The sequence below is a fragment of the Lacerta agilis genome, chromosome 4 (assembly GCF_009819535.1).
Source record: "Lacerta agilis isolate rLacAgi1 chromosome 4, rLacAgi1.pri, whole genome shotgun sequence".
In the NCBI taxonomy this organism is placed as follows: Eukaryota; Metazoa; Chordata; class Lepidosauria; order Squamata; family Lacertidae; genus Lacerta; species Lacerta agilis.
Window position 1 is genome coordinate 49,578,487 of NC_046315.1, and position 14,335 is coordinate 49,592,821.

The 14,335-nt window shown below is 40.9% G+C and overlaps 1 protein-coding gene across 8 annotated transcripts in view; it reads right to left on the bottom strand.

Moving 5' to 3' along the window:
* Positions 1-14,335, bottom strand: part of TIAM1 (TIAM Rac1 associated GEF 1) — a 176,710-nt gene that overhangs the window by 96,799 nt on the left and 65,576 nt on the right. Inside the window, exon 1 of one of the 8 annotated variants that reach the window (XM_033146903.1) lies at positions 11,204-11,510. The exons of the other annotated variants lie outside the window; for them this stretch is intronic. The gene's annotated coding sequence lies outside the window, so the exon portion shown is untranslated. Of the gene's footprint in view, positions 1-11,203; positions 11,511-14,335 lie in introns of those variants that run through there. 8 annotated transcript variants of the gene reach the window in all.

Genomic DNA, 14,335 nt, shown 5'->3' on the forward strand with positions numbered 1-14,335 from the left:
GGGAAGCTGGGATAGCTGGATTGGTAGAGCATGAAACTCTTAATCTCAGGGTTCTGGGTTAAAGCTCCTTGTTGGGCAAAGGATTCCTGTACTGCAGGGGATTGAACTAGATTACCCTCATGGTCTCTTCCAACTCTATGATTCTATCTCCGCTTAAGACTTCTCAGCTTCCTGCCTCTCACTCAAGGCCCCAACAAACTCAAAAATCACTCCCCCCAAATCTCACCCTTGAACCTGCTGACCTACTAGTCTCCCACTCTTGGCTTGCTTTTTATGGGAAGGAACAAAGGTAGATGTAGCTTCCTCAGGCTGCTCACAGCTATGTTCAGCTGCTCTCAGCACACCCAGTTCCAGGCTGCAGCAGGTTTGGCCTGGCGAGTTTCCTATAGGGTCTAAGGGGTGGCAAATAGGACACTGCTCACTCACAGTTTTTTCTCTGGCACCTCTGCTCACTTCTCCACCTCCAGCTACTTTCAGCTGGGGGTGGGGGTTTTGCTTAAGCTTCTACTCAAAACTATACTCCCTTTTCTTCACCCTGCCAGGAACCCGGTAGGGGATGAAACAACAGGGGTGGGGAGGGGTAATTTTCCATGGAGAAACAGCAGATGGTGAAAACATAAAGACCTCCCCCCCTCCCGAGTTTCTCTGCACAAGATTTCCTCTTTCCAAAACTCTTCTTTCTTTAAAACAGAAGAGAAGACAACTGTGTCAGGGTTCCATTACATGTGTTCATGCATAATGTATAGTTAACAGACAACATGTGTTTAAGTCCCATTCATTTCAATCACGCTTAAGACTGGATGGAGATTTTGGGCCCTGCATCAAAAGGCAGTGTGCGACTAAAGCTCCACAGAAACAGTGGACTTTCCAGTGGTGTTGTTTGAAGATGACAGATCCTGAAATGAATGAATGACAGAGCACCAAGCAAGCAAAATAATCTCTCTGGCATGATATATGGCTGACCTCTCAACAAACAATTGCCATACAGATAGATGTTTTGCTGGTTTCAAAAGCAGCTGCATGCCAGAAAGTGCCTGGTGAAACCTGATATTTAAATGCATGCATCTTATCTATATTTACTGTGGGAATGATAAAGGAATTCTATTACCATCTTTCACATAGGCCTTAACATGCCTCAACACATTTTGAAATTTTGAAACAAAACCATATACAGGATTGTTGACTGCATATTCTGATGCACAGGACATTCCCCCTCCCTCACCCTCTGTGTTATTTGAGAAGCTTACATAAAGCCACACTGCTAAATACGGTGTCTTCAGACTTAGCAAAAGATAAACCAGACATAATATTTTCATGCCTCCCTCGGGCAACGTAAGGATGCTTCAAATTAAGAAAGATAGGTGTTTGCACATTCTGAAAGGGGCAAACGGATGCATGCTTTATACAGTTGTGCACACGTGTGTATATGCATGAACTTTTTGAAGTTATATTCTGCTTGGGAAATCATGGTAAACTGGTATGCTTTGTTTTTATTTTGCCACATAATTTTTGTATCCTTCACAATAGGCAAACACAAACAAGTAATCTGAAAAAAAAGATTTGTTGCCTCAATTTCCTGTTGAAATTGACCATAACAGTAAAATCCAGACACTTACTCCTCTGAAGTGCAGAACAGCCCTCTTAAAATCTACAAGATTGCTCCAGTATAATTAGCATACGGACAACAGCCATCCACTGCCATATGAAAAATGAAATCTATATGTAGGCACAGGGTTGGTCATTGTTGGTTTGTTTTTAAAATAAGGTGATTAGGTGAATTAGATGCACAAATGCCTTCTGTATGGGGAAAACAGATTTTTATCCAGCAATTCTACAATGTGGGAGTACATTGCAAGGGCACTGCCAAAGCTATTAAGTTTGCGGTATGCTACTCTCCTGGTTGCTTGTGACTAGTATTATAAACTGGGATAGAAAAGCTAGGAGCCAAATGACTCCTTGGACCTGGGTTATGGCTGCCAAAACAGAATATCTAGTTGTCATTATTGGGGGGGGGGGTGCCAACACTTTTTATTTATTATTTTGATAAGCATGAACTAATAAGCAGTTCACATTAGAGACACATTGTTAATATCACATTTTTATCAGAAATTTTTAATACATGTTTAATTTGGTGTTTATAATAAAAAAAATTGGAACATACTTCGGTTTTCAAAACACTCTACTCTTTATTGTTAAACTCCTTAACATATATTCTGTATTTAACATAAACTTCAGGGGCTCAAAGCACATTCATTTCAGTAATCCCTGAGTGTCAGCCAGGCACAAAAAATCCCACCCAGACTTTTTGAGGTGCTTGCAAATGGGAGAATCTTTAGGCGCAAAATGCGCCTGGTGCCCTGCTAATTTCAAACCCTGCTTGTGACAAGAAAAAAAATATTTAGAAAAGTTGTTTCTAAACAGCTGGGATGTATGTGTAGGCAGGGCATCTGTTGACTTAAGGCCAAACTAGATACCTGGTGGATGAAGACCCTGATTTTGAGAGGAAAAGGAGAGGGTGGAGATAGATACACCAGCCATTTCTCCTCTGCAGCCCTCCCTCCCTCCCACACACACACACACCCCACCATGCCAGACAGAGTGGAAGGAGTGGATGCAGGATAACCAGGGGGACAGGGGAAGAATTGGAGAACCCCATATACCTACTTGCGTACCTCCACAAACCATAGCTTTACCCACTGCTTTTTTCAGCTAGGTTCCCAGACTCAGGGTCTGCTGATGCATGTCCTATTTCAGCCCTTATCTGCAAGGCTGGCTTTTCTCTCTAGACCAGCGGTGGCTAACTCCCAAGAGACTGCAATCTACTCACAGAGTTAAAAACTGGCAGCGATCTACCCCCTTTTTTGGGGTTTCAGGTCAAAGTTGTTGAGTTTTTTCAGGGAGGTAAAATATTCAACTTTTTTTTTTAAGGGGAAACACAATTGTTCAGTTTGTTTGGGGGAGCCAATGATCTACCAGTGATCTACCGCAGACGTCCAGTGATCTACCGGTAGATCACGATCTACCTGTTGGATATGCCTGCTCTAGACATTCCTATGTGAAAGGCTGTACATAAGTTTGCAAGCTAGGCCACAATGAATCTGTGAGCACAGAAGTTCAGCATTGTTTTGCTCGTATTTAGAACCGGGCAAATGTCATCAAAAAGAAAACAGTGCTCATAACCCTCAATAATTACAATGCTGCCTGGAAATTGGTTAGTATTCCGATCTGTTTCAACAAAAGCAACCACCAATAAATATAAGCTCTGATGCTCCATGGCAACTCTAAAATACAAGCTAACTAATTAAATCTCTTACTACTCATAACTACTGAGCTGTAATTGATAGGTTTCAAGGAGCATTATACATAAAGAAACATTCTCACAATAATTTATAACTGCACCTACAGAATACTTTGGATGATCATGAAGTGCACAGCCTGGAGGCTGAAAACACAGAGTTTGGAATGAAAAATGGCTAATGACTCTCTAAAGATAACTAATTAAACTACAAACTGCATTTTAACAAAAATTAAGTGGCAGTATCATATAATCTTTGGCCATCAATGATCTTCTTTTAAATTAATTTATAAGAAGCAATAATTTGCATCAGATTTTGAGGGTTTTTCTGGTAGTTCTTAGCACCATTACTAGGACAGCCATGTACTCTCCCTTGCAGAGGATCGCCCAGGCTGCCTAGTCTAAGTCCAGAGCAAAGGCAAGCAAGAACAGTAACTCGACAACAGGCTGAGCAGACAAGTCACCTGGCCACAGCCTTTCCCACTAGAATATTATATTTATAATAATTATTTCTAAATCTGCATATATAAGCAAATGCAAAAAAATCTGCAAATTCGCATTATATATGTTCAACTCTATTGGAAGAGGGAAATGTGGGTTTAATTGATCCTAGTTCCCAGTAATGTGCTTTGACTGCAACAATATTGTCCCCAAATAGTAACTGCTGAGACCTGGTCATCTGATCCCTGACACAGCTGACAAAACTATCTATGTATTTATCTGTCTACACACACAAACACACACACAAACATTTTCACCTCTAATTACTGTTTTAAAATATTGTGCATGGTATAAAGAAGGTAAATAGAGATTTATTTATTTTCCTTCTCCCTCTCATATAATATAAACCTGGGATCATCCAACAAAGCTGAATGTTGGAAGATTCAGGTTAGACTCTGTACAAACTGCATACTACAGAATTCATTACCACACAATGTATTGGTGTCTTTATAAAGGGTGTTAGAGAAATACATGGAGAATAAGGCTGTCAGTTGACTACTAGACTATGTGCCTGCAATGTCAGAGGCAGTATGCCTTTGAATACCAGCTCTGGGAGCAAAAGTAGGCCTTCCTTGAAAAGCTGGAAATATTAAGAACATGTTTCAGCCCTCTTGAGCACTAGGGATAGGGAAAGCTGCAAAAGTGGAACGAAAGGAGAACATACAGAAACCAAAAGAATGAATGGGCATGTGTTTAGAACTAAGCAGCTGAATAATGCTATCAGTGCCTTAGAGTTCTGAGAACTAATAATTGGTTATGGAAACAAAGTAGACATCATTTAGCAATATTCAAGTTAATAAAGATTTTTAAAACCCACAATTTCCTTAGTATAGGAACAAATCTTGTAATAAATTTAGAATGAATAGTTCTAATCAACTCATACTTGTCCCTATGTTTGGAGCTGGAGTTACTTACTGATTGTGAAACTGCATCAAGATTTTTTAAAATGGGCAACAATTTATAAATAGAATCAAATAAATATCAGAATATGGCACTTACGATTCTCACTTTTTCTGCCTTCATATCCTCTCCCCCATTACCCCCACAAAAAAGAAGTTCTTAGCAACTGTTTTTGAAGTTTCCAAAGATGAAGGCAAGCTTTGTGGGTTAACGTGTCATCACTAAATAGAAGTTTAGTGGTGCTTTTGGTCTTTGTGGCTTCTGGCTTAACTACATAGCAAAACTACCTCAAGGCTTTTAATTTCATACTGACTTTGTAACTCTGGGGGATCTTCATTACAGAGGCCTTTCTTTTATGTCAATGGTTTTATTTCAGGTCTGTTTAACCTGACCACTCCCTGTCTAACAGATGCCTTTCCTTAGGCCTTGGTCATTATCATTCAAAAGATTTGACAAGAGTTTCTTCACAAATGCAGATGCTATAATATACACCAAACTGAGCAGGGCTTTATTCATGCCTCAGGCTGATGAATGATAGACCAACAGGGCCCAGTGTATTAAAAGCTCCAATCCACAGAACTGTACTCACTATTCTCAGGGCCATATCTGTTGCTCAAGTTCTTACTGAACCCCAAGAAAGCAATGTTACAACATTTTCATTAGACTTCACATAAGCCACCCTGGCATGCCATTACAGCAGTGAAAACCTTCATTATTCATGACTGTTGCTTTGAGGAAACCCAAGCCCCTTTCTCCAGTACTTTGGCCACCTCATGAGAAGAGAAGACTCCCTGGAAAAGACCCGGATGTTGGGAAAGATGGAGGGCACAAGGAGAAGGGGACGACAGAGGATGAGATGGTTGGACAGTGTTCTCGAAGTGACTGGCATGAGTTTGGGCAAACTGCGGGAGGCAGTGGAGGATAGGGGTGCCTGGCGTGCTCTGGTCCATGGGGTCACAAAGAGTCAGACACGACTGAACGACTGAACAACAACAAGCCCCTTTCTATAGGACAGTTCCTTATGTTGTATGCTGATACTCAACCACTGCTAGCTAAGAACAGTAATCATCTGCTTCATATGAGACAAAGACAATCTACAAGATGCAAGACGCAGCTTTGCATTATTACAGACACTTGGAGCACTTTCTAATTAAGCAGTTCCCCCATAAAATAAAATAAATTGGGGGCCCTAGACTGGCATAATTTATGGTCACCACTTCTCTCTCCTACCCCCTATGCTTTCTCTCTCTCTCTCTCTCTCTGTGTGTGTGTGTGTGTGTGTGTGTAACAGAGTAGTCAGGGGAGGGTGGTATCTCATATTGTGTAGGGCTTTGGAGCAGGACAAAGGACTCTCAACTCTTGTGATAGCCCCAAAGCTCAATGCAACATGAGAAATCCCTCTCCACAGTGATTCGGGGGGGGGGGGGGAACCCTCCATCTCAACACAAGTGCATCCTACCCATTACTGTGTAGGGGGAAAGTGAGGGTTTCTACTATCATGTTTTGAGCTCCCAGTTCATTACTCCCAACTAGCTTGGCCAACGGTCAGGGATATTTCACAGATATTGCATAGAATCACAGTTGGAAGGATCATTTATTCCAACCACCTGCAATGCAGGAATATGCAGCTGTCCCTTACAGGGACTGAATCTGCAACCTTGGCATTGTCAGCACCACACTCTAGCCAACTGAGCTTAGCAACAGCTACCACCCTTGTGGTCTGAGGGAATTGTAGTAGTGTTTTCACTTCAGTGATTTGTATACTCGTTGCAGAGTATTTTTCCTCTTTCCACACTAGGCTGTTTTTCTTAACCCTTCCTTAAATGCTGCTACTACCGGTATTATAGACACGTATCTTGAACTGGTAGAATACCCAAGAATTACCATATTATCTGCTTTTGCTATGAAAAACAATAGACAGAATATGGGTTAACATACTTACTTTGCATGAGATCATGATCCAACCAGTTAAGCACGTATGTGGGAGATATACACAAATGCTTTAATCCTGCTGCAATCTATAGGATTTAACACTAGGCTAAACAACATCCAAAAACCCACATTTGCACAGTTTCATCAAACAACCCCCCCCCTTTTTTCGCTGGATTTGTTAGAAATGTTTTGTGTTCTTACTTCTTGAAAGCCTTGTGACTGTCCCACAGAGCAACCAAACAACCAAGAGAGAACATACCTGCTGAGCTAAAGAAGGGAAATTTTCACATTTGTTTATTTGAGGGGGTATAGCCAACAGTAAATATTTAAAGGCAAGCTGCATTCTGAGTCTAAATGCAGCAATACTGAAGTACAATTCCATTCCCAACTGTAATTAAATTATAAATGTTTAAGGGATTTGTGTAACTTTTCCCTTCCAGTTCTGCAGTATCTGTAGCCTGACTGTGCTAATCCTGTGTTCAGTGCTCTGTATTCTGACCTCCTTAATATCTCCATGCAAGAATGCTGAAACGCTATAGTCTATTAATAATTTATTCCTCTCATCCAGCAATGGATTATTGTTCCATAAAACTCACTGGAACATGCTAGACGCACACTTCTCCCCTCCCTCTACGCAATCAACAGCCCAGAAATACACTTTAAAAGATAACAATTTTAAGCCTAGCCCCTTTGCACATTTGCTCTTAAGCATTGTGGTCACTTAATTCTGGATTCAGCTGTGCTTTACAAATTATTATTATGAAAGCGAAAACCGATTAAAAATGCAAGCGGTTGACAAGTTACCGTTTCACCCAGAGAGCTTTATCGCTAGTTGTATCAGGTTTTCTTGCATGATCAGTTTTCATAATAAAGCACAGGTGAACAGCATCAGGGTAACACTGAGCATTCATTGAAACAGTGGCACATACCAGGTGACACCATAAAAATGAACAGATTGATTATGGAAAAGGTTTTTGTGGGATATTTCTGATGAAGTTGACTCTAGGCCATGAAAGCTTTTACCACAATTAATTTGTTGATTTTAAGGGTGCTGAAAGACTCTTGGTCGATGCCCCAAATTGCCATGAAAGCCAACAGTGAAATATGGAATGCACCAGTCAAGAAGAAAATCAAATGATGTGAACTGCAAGTTTGCAAGTCAAAACAAGGACAAGGAGTGAGGATGCTGCCTACATCCTTAGATTAGAAGACAAGACCCAGGCCTTTATTTCTTGTAGGTTAATAGGTGCACAGGGAAGAATCTGTGAACGACCCAAGACAGACAGAAAAGGATGACTGAACAACATTGGAATCTCTAGGCAATATCCAGATAACCAACCTGGGATAATAGCCAATGAATATGGTTCTGTAAACAAGTAGATTAGAGCTGTTCCTCTTAACACCTCACCCCCATTCAGTGGCCCAATTCAGACATAACTAGAAAACTTGAATCAGATTCTGGTTCAAATATGGCAAGCCATGTTCTGGGCAATCCAAAGTTAATGGTTTGCTATATATGGATGAATTGGCAAAATGACTGTTCCAAAACACAATTGGGAGCATGTCACCTCATCCTCTCGTGTGCAAAGAACCACTGTTCATATCAACAAACCATAACTGCATATTAAAACCAAGTTTGCATATTTAAAATAGTGCATTTTTGTCTCAAGCAGAAGTCAGTGTTACTGAGGATGTTAACATACTAGACATGTGGTACAGTATCAGTAATACTTTATCACTGACTCTATAGAAAGGAGAATCACAAGAGCCAATTCCATATATGTAAAAGCTGGAAAGTATGGACCTGACAGCTACCTAGAGTACGTCCTACACAAGCCCCAAGAAATGTATGGTCACTTTCATAATATTTGCACAGTACTTTTGAGGAAACAACTAGTAAGGAAAAGTGCTCTAAATAAAGCATTTTATAGGTGCTACCGTACCTAAACACATAATTGCCACAGCAATTTTCTGGGCATTTCAAAATGAAATTATCAGTTTTAAGCTCAAGGTGAGGTGACACACCCACACAAGCATTTCTCAGAGGCTTTAAAAAAAAAAGGAAACAAAGTTACCGGTAATCCTCTTTAGATCAGCCCAGGAATGTAACGCTTCTAAAATGAATAACTGTCTTGACAATGGGGTTTTGAGATAATCAGATGAAGTTTCACAATCAGCAATCACCTGTCTTAATTAAGGTACAGAAAGTGTATTTTCTGTCTCTGCCCCTGATAAATTATTCTAGATGACAAAGTACCACATCAATGGATGACGTTTGGAATACAGCTAATCTCTAGCTATATAATATCACACAATTATCAGCAGAGAATATTCTTCTGAACTATATACTTACTATATGGAAATTAACAACTGGACTACAAAAATTGATTTTACGCATTCTAATGGTAGCCAAGAGGCTGATACTGATGAACTGGAAGAGTAAAGATATTATCTCCTTTAATCAGTGGATTGATAATATAACACTTGCAACCTACGAACGGACTGCTTACAGACATAGACTCTGCTTGGATAAATACGACAATATTTGGAACAAATTTATACAAAATGTAGTAGACTATTAATATTTATATTAGTATTATGATAATAATATCAAATTTATAAAGCAATGTATGGGTTAGAGTATTTTTTGTACATATTCATATATCATGTTTATCCCACCACCACCACCACCTTTACATAGTTCTGTGTTTTGTTCTTTTTCCTTTTTTTGTATCACTTTACAAACGGGACTTCTCTGCAGTGGCTCCCTGCTTGTGGAATGCTCTCCCCAGGGAGATTCAGTTGGTGCCTTCATTATACACCTTTAGGTGCCCGACAAAAAAACACTCCCCTTCAACCTGGCCTTGGGCTGAATGACATCTAGTCAATCTAAATTGTGCTGTGGAAGGGGGGCGTATTGGCTTGTTTCTGGTGTAGTGGTTAAGAGCAGTACGATTCACTCATAATCTGGTGAAGCGGGTTCACGTCTCCGCTCCTCCACATGCAGCTGCTGGGTGACCTTGGGCTAGTCACACTTCTTTGAAGTATCTCAGCCCCACTCACCTCACAGAGTGTTTGTTGTGGGGGAGGAAGGGAAAGGAGAATGTTAGCCACTTTGAGACTCCTTCAGGTAGTGATAAAGCGGGATATCAAATCCAAATTCTTCTTCTTCTTCTTCTTTATTATGCATTTTGTGTTTTCTATATGGGGATTTTATGTTGTGAACTGCCCTGAGAACTATGGATATAAGGCAGTATACAAATTTAATAAATAAAAAAGTAACTAAATGCAAACTGCTAACCTGAATGCTTTTTGTAGGTAGGGAAGGGAGCACTGGGGATGAATTTACGGAACCAAGGGGGCAGCGGCCCAAAAAAAGTTTGGGAACCACTACTTCAATATCTCAAACAAACAATACAGTGGCACCTCTGGTTATGAACTTAATTTGTTCCTGAGGTCCGTTTTTAAGCTGAAACCGTTCTTATCCTGAGGCACGCTTTCGCTAATGGGCCTCCCGCTGCACGCAAGCCTCCAGCGCGCGATTTCCGTTTGCATCCTGGGTCAAAGTTCGCAACCAGGAGCAGCTACCCTGTTTCTCCTAAAATAAGACATAGCCATAAAATAAGCCATAGCAGGATTTCTATGCATTTGCGAAATATAAGCCGTTCCCCAAAAATAAGCCATACCCCGAAAATAAGCCATAGTGACGTGGTACCTCCCATTAAAACAGCCTGGAGAGGCGTGGCTATGCAGCGTACCGATGTGACACGGTTAAAATAAGACATCCCCTGAAAATAAGCCATACTGTGTTTTGTTGAGTGAAAAAAAATATAAGACGGTGTCTTATTTTAGGAGAAACACGGTACTTCCAGGTTAGTGGAGCTCGTAACCTGAAGCATTCGTAACCAGAAGCGCTCGTAACCAGGGGTACCACTGTAATACTACAAAAAGGCTGTGTTGACTTAACCCAAAAGTTAGGGGTTGCCTTAATAAAGTTCAGAGTAGCCTTGCACAATGCACTGCAGTGTTCAGAAAGAGTTTGCAGAGCCCTTTGTTACATGTGTAAATGCTATAGAAACAACCTTCCCGGTTTTCAAGATTTCACTGCTCATAACAGGATCGTGAGCGATACTGGAAATTTTCACAAGACAGGCTTTAAACTGTTCTGGAGAACTGGTAATTATGGAGCCAGACAGCTTTGGGGAAAGATGCATCCTTAATGAGTAACATGAGACGCCTCTCTTTCTCTCAGGAAATACTGCTACTAAATCCAGCACTTCTTAACATTCAAAAACCATGTGCCTTTTCCTTCTACTGCCCTGCAAAGAGGCATAAATGCTTTGGAAAAAATGCACCTTTTAATTGTACATGAAGGAGGGAGGTATGCCTCCTTTTCAGCACAGAGGAAAGAACCATGCAGGTTATAATTCTGTCAGCACATAACCAACACCACAACGCATAGTGTGTGTACACACACAAACACAGAGGGAGGGAGGGAGGGAGTTAAAAAAGGGGGTATAAACTATATCCAACAGGAAAATTATCAGAGTTTCTTTTACAAAGGTAACCACTTACCATTAATCAGTAGCACCAACATATTCTCTGGTCTCATTTCACAAAGCACTCAGATTCAGCCAGCAACAAAAAATGAGGAAGCGTGAGTCTTTCATTCCGCTTCTGGCTCAGAATGTGGGTGTAACTTGCTAAGTTTCATGCTAAGTAGAGATGGGTCATTTGGGTGTGTTTAAAAGGTTCTCTCTCATCCCCCCCCTCCTCCCTCTCTGTAGTCAAGTCTAAGGCTTTGTTTTTGCATTTTTCACATGCAGAAGAGAGCAGGCTGTTGGGATCCTCTTCAACTTCCTCAAATCTAAATACTCACAAACACCACCTCAGCAGGGTCTCTTGAATAGGGATGCCTGTAACAGTAGGTTTAGCCAGTCACTGAAAAACACAGAAACCCAAGAGAAACGCTTGGAATGGCACTTCGGCTGCTTTCACACATGTGCCCCATGAGCAACAGACTGAAGCCAAGTAATCTCCAGGAAAAGTCAAAACAAAGAGGAGGTGGACTGCTCCTGCCTGAGGAGTTGGATTAGGGGTTATGATGTTCCTGCCAAACCATGGCAGAATGAATGGCATGCCCAGACTAGGATCTCTAGTCTCCAATACACACTTGAGTGAATGACATAGCCATAGCCCCATTCATTCCCACAATAACCCTACAGCTATAATCCTCAAAGCACTTTAGAGGAAATCTGTCCCCATGCAAACTGTTCTCATATTGAGAGCTTGTGCTTCTCACTGCAGGGAGTGTGGGGGGAGTGATGTGAAGGTTCTGTTTTGGAACATACATAGAAGAATACAAAAAAAAAAGGCAGCGAGTCACTTGCACTTCCTGTTCCTACTCCTCCACTCCCTCCCACATATTGCATAATGTTCTATCTTGGGAAATGTTCTTCTTCCTCACTAGATCCACACATATCAAAAAGTTCTAGGTTGACCTGGAGGTTTGTCTCTAAGAGTCTAAGAATACTTCCATCACATCACTGAACAGTGCAGTGCACCCATACAGAACCATGTTCGTAGTACTCCAGGAAGAGCAGCCCTGCACAGAAAGTGCTGGATGGTCAGAACACCAGACAATAATTCTTATTTTTTACTGTATGTTTTATTTACCATGCCCAAGGGTTGTTTAGAAAATAGCATTGCTTATTATATTCCCTCAGTCATGCAGAATATGACTCCATATAGAGCTTGAGAAACAATTCTGACATCATAAACATGAGTCTGGCAAAGGAGGACTGTGGTCATCATGAACAAATTGGGACTATGCATGGGAGGGTGAGAGGCAACTCTCCAACACTACATTTTACAGGTCATCACCATCTGGAGGACCTGCTGGGGAATATGGAAAAGAACTTTGTAACCAACTTCACTATTTCCTACCGATATACAGAAATAAATCTGCAGACAAACCCCAACACGTCAAATGCCTTGTGAGATGAACGTTTTGGCTCCCGAACGCTGCAACCCCAGAAGTGATTGTTCTGGTTTGCAAATTTTCTTTGGAACCCAAATGTCCACTGTGGCTTCTGATTGACTGCAGGAGCTTCCTGCAGTCAATCGGAAGCTGCGCCTTGGTTCCCGAACGTTTTGGAAGTCGAACGGACGTCTAGAATGGATTCTGTTTGACTTCTGAGGTAGGACTGTAGACCAAATCAGAGGCCTTCCAACTACCACCCCAAACTCACCCCCAAATAGGCAATTCTATTTATGAGATACCACTATCTTCCTTAGGAAGCTATAGTCTAGTAACAGTACCCCGGTGAATACTATTTAGGAAGCCATGAATTCTATGCACCAACATTCCCCACAAAATGGTAGGCTACAAGAAATTTTATCTCTGATGATGCCAAAATTCATCTGACCACCAAGTTTTGCCATTTTCTCATCTCTACCCATTGTTTCCCTTGAGGAGATCTATTCAGGTTGGTGAAACTACCATGCAGACTCACTTTGCAGACTCACCATCATATTCATGGCTGACTTCAAGCAATACTTCCTCAGCTTCTATCTTCAAAAGGCATCTCCTGCACCTAAGATACATCACTTAGACCTACAAAATGGAGGACCTTGAAAAATCATACCAGGATTTCCAATGTTTTCCATCCCTTTATCAACCTAAGCCTAGACCAGTACATGTAGCAGTTTCATTTTGTGGAACGATGCAGTGAACAGATATGTAATTACCATCTTGTATTAAAAACCCACTGAACTTCCAGCTTCCAGCTACTGACCCAAGCATATCACACAATCCATCATCTCTATAGCACAGCCCTACAATACAACATCAACCACTTGTGCTGGTTTGCTTCTTCTATTCATGTGGTGTACATTATCCAACTCTGCTGCTACAGAGGATGGATCTGAATCCAGGTTTCGTGTGCATCCAAGCTATATATATATACACACAACCACACTGTATGTGAGTTCATCTGAACTACATGTAAGCCAAAGAGATATGAATACAACCACACATACTACTTCTGTTGGGGAGAATCTCACCTTATAGGCAATAGTTTTTAGTACACAAGGCAGCGTGAATTTGGAATTTGGTTGTGCAATTGTAAGGCACATGAGTGAGATGCAATGATCATCAAAACAGCAGCACAGATAAGCAGTTTTCAGATATTTTCCACTGTCTTCCTCTGAAATACTGTGTGATTAATTCACACAGGAGCTTTTCCTAACTTCATTCTGAAATGCAGCTGATTCGGGAGACTGTAAGGGAAACCCAGGAAAATCCTTATCCAACTCACATGATAAATTACTTGGAATGTTAAGTGGAACTTTGAGGTTTCAGTACTGAGAATACAACTACACAAATCTGTCATAAAAACACTACACTGAGGTTTTCCAATTGCTATTTGAAACCATCTCTGTGTGATGGCTACATTCAGCAACCTTTGCGTATACTGGCTCATCATGCTACTCTTTCCACATTGTATGGTTTATTCCCACACCGGCAACAAGCAGTTGTGATGGCAGCTCACAACAACAAGATAACAAACAATTTTAAAGGAGACAAGTCAGCAATGCATATAAATGGGTAGATTTGACTTTTAACATAATTAATGGTGCTTGCAAAATGAATCACAGCACAATTCTATTTGGAAGGAAGCTCCATGGTGTTTAATGGGGCTTGTT